The 3,239-nt window shown below is 36.7% G+C and overlaps 1 long non-coding RNA gene across 1 annotated transcript in view; it reads left to right on the plus strand.

Annotated features, from left to right (window-relative positions):
• The first annotated feature begins 1,948 nt into the window (after positions 1–1,948).
• The window catches only part of LOC109118194, a 3,447-nt gene continuing 2,156 nt past the window's right edge, over positions 1,949–3,239 (plus strand). The window contains exon 1 of the long non-coding RNA XR_002025512.1: positions 1,949–2,085. This is a non-coding gene — a long non-coding RNA (uncharacterized LOC109118194). The remainder of the gene's footprint in view (positions 2,086–3,239) is intronic.

The following is a 3,239-nucleotide window of genomic DNA, read 5'->3' on the forward strand; positions in this document are numbered from 1 at the left end:
TTATTAACTGGATCCAGCCTCCTCTGCATGTCTTCTTTCACTTTCTACTTATATGTTCTTCCCTTTTCTTGCTTCTTTCCACCTCTTCACTTAGCCTCTCAAACAATCTCTCTCTCCTTTTTTCCCAATATAAAAATATTATCATCAAAACATATTTTTCTTTTGTTCTCTTTTTTCTTAAAATTTGTTGTCCCTTCTCCTTGCTTATGGGGGGCAATACCCTCCCAATACCGGGAATTGAAATCATGGCCTCACATTATCCTTCATTATTAATATTCATTTGCCTTCTAGTGTTACTGAAAAAGTAGGAAACTTTAAAAACAAAAATTTAAAATTATATATTGATATATGGTTGGTTCTTTGGATGTTGATCTACCTGGTAGTTGTTCTTTCCTTGCAGGAGAGGGGTGGGGATTGAACCTAGTACTTTGAATAGCTTGAGTGCACACCTGCACACTGAATCATACCCATTAACGCCACCAGGAGCACTCCACTTACTAAACACACCTCCACTATAACTGATCTACAAACTTCAACACAAAACACAAAACAGAAACAAGACATCAAATACCTCTAAAAATGTGTGACTCTACATAAACTACCTCCTCAGATACTAAAGTGGGTGAAAATCCAGTCAAAGAATGTTCAAAAGTCCCCAATAGTTAAAATGATCAAGGAGATCAAAAAAAGAGAAACAAATAAACAGCTGAATGAATTAAGGAGGGCGATGCAGGACATGAACGACCACTTCAGTAAAGAGGTAGAGGTTCTGAAAAAGAACCAGACGAAGTCCTGAAAATGAAAACCTCAATAATTAGAGACTCGACTAAAAGTCTTCAGAGTAGGCTAGATGAGTCAGAAGAAAGGATACCAAGACTTGAAGACAAGGTGAACATGCCAAAACATTCAGCCAGTAATAATGCAAAAACAACAAGATACAGTTAAAAGATTATCCAAGAGCTCCTGCATGACTCTAAAAGAGTGAACTTAAGAGTCTTTGTACTTGATTAGGACATGAAGTGGTAGGTTAATGACATAAAAATTTTATCTGCTGAAATTATTACAGAAAATTTTCTAAATTGAGGACTATGGTTAATGCCCAGATTAAGGAGGTAATTAGATCCCCAAGTAGACATGATCAGAAAAGAAGATCTCTAACACACAATTAATTGTCAAAGAACCAGAATCTCAAAACAAAGGAAGAACATTAAAAGCTGTTAGAGAAAAGCACCGAGTTACTGATAAAGGTAAATCCATCAGCATAACAGCAGATTTCTCAACAGAAACTTTCCAGGCCAGGAAAGTTTGGCATGAAGTTTTATAAGTCCTGAGAAAGTAACTGCCAACCCAAAGTACTATATCCTACAGAATGAGCTGTTAAAATATAAGCAGAAATAAAGACCTTTCATGACAAGGTGAAGATAAAGAAACTCCCGACCACCGTGTCAGTTAGGGTTCACTGGAAGAACAGATTTAGATTTTACAAGATAGGCTTACGATGGCTGCCTGCAGTCAGGTGTGGAAGAGTGCAGAAGGGCCATGTGCATGTTGGGGAATCTAAAAGATCCACTCTAAAGCTGAAGGCCTGGAGCTCACTGCAGAGTCCCATAGAGGTCTGTATCAAGAAGCCAGAGGGTCTGTCCTGGAGGCTGAAGAGTCTACACCAGAAGCCTAGAGATGAATGTCCAAAGAAATTACCTCAGAGGAAAAGAAGTAAAACTTTCTTCTTTCTCTTTATATACCGTCCAGGCTATGAACCTATTGGTTGGTTGCACCCATACCCGTGGTGGGTCTTCAGCAAGCCAATCATCCTGACATGCCCCAAACTGTGCTCAACCAATCTGCTAAGCATTTCATATTCAAGTTGACATCACAATTAACGGTCACAACCACCAATCCAACACAGCTGAAATTACTTCAGGAAATTCTAAACAGAGATGATGCAGACAACATCCATGAGGCTGAGGAAAAGAAAATCTCACTGGGAGAGTAGTTAAACAAACAGGAAACAGAAATGATTCAAGCACTGAAAAAAAATCTGTAATGGCAAGAATCAGTATATACCTTTCAATAATAATGCTCAAGGTAAGTTGTTTTAACTGTCTAATCAAAAGACACAGACTGGCAGATTGGATCAAAAGCCAAGAACTATCTACTGTATATGTTGCTCACAAGAGACTGTACCTCTTTCACAAAGAGGTGTGTCTGAAAATGAAAGAATAGAAAATGATACTCTAAGTAGCTGGAGCCTAAAAGTAAGCAGGAACAGCCATGCTTATTGTTGACAAAGTTAACTCCAAACCAAAACTGGTCAGAAGAGACAAAGAAAGTCACCGCATATTGATAAAGGGAGCAATTTACCAAGAAGAGATAACAATTCCAAATACAGTGGTACCTCGGTTCTCGGACCTAATTCCTTTTATGATTCTGGGGAAAATGGCTGTGTTTATGTTTGTTCAAGGAAGATCACTGCAGTCGTGTTCATCACTCAGTGCAGAGTGTGCAAATAGAGGCAAAATTTTGCTGGATGTTTCCATTCACAAATCAAATTGTTTCTAAACAGAACCATTTGTGATCGGACGCATCACTGGATGTATACTCTGAATATCAGCACACAAATTTCATAAAACAAACACTACTTGAGAAGAGAAAAACATAACTTGATAATACTAGGACAGATAAACATCAATACAGTCATATTAGGGGACTTTAATATCCCACTTTGACAAATTAAAAGCTCAATAAGATTAAAATAATCAACAGAGATGCACTAAACTATATCATAGAACAAATGTATTTAACAGAGATCTACAGTGTTTCATCTAACAATATCAGAATACACAGTCTTTTCAGCAGCCCACCGTGCTTTTTTTCTCCAAAACAGACCATATTTTAGGCCATAAAACAAGTTTCAATAAATATAAAATTGAAATAATCTCAGGCATTTTATCAGATCATAAAAGAATGAAACTAAAACTCAACTGCAAAAGAAATCACAGAAACTACACAGACACATGGAGGGTGAATAATACACTCTTGAATGATCAATGGATCACAGAAAAAAATCAGGGAAATATTTTAAAATTCCTAGAAACAAATGACAGTTGAATCACAATGTATTAGAACCTTTGGGATGCAATGAAAGCAGTTCTGAGAGTTAAAATTAACTCTTCTGATCAAGGCCTAACATCTAAAGATATAAATAGCTAAAAAAAAAAAAAAAAAAAAATATTCCCCCA

Source organism: Fukomys damarensis, unplaced genomic scaffold (assembly GCF_012274545.1).
Source record: "Fukomys damarensis isolate Sample0158 unplaced genomic scaffold, DMR_v1.0_HiC HiC_scaffold_14, whole genome shotgun sequence".
Classification (NCBI taxonomy): domain Eukaryota; kingdom Metazoa; phylum Chordata; class Mammalia; order Rodentia; family Bathyergidae; genus Fukomys; species Fukomys damarensis.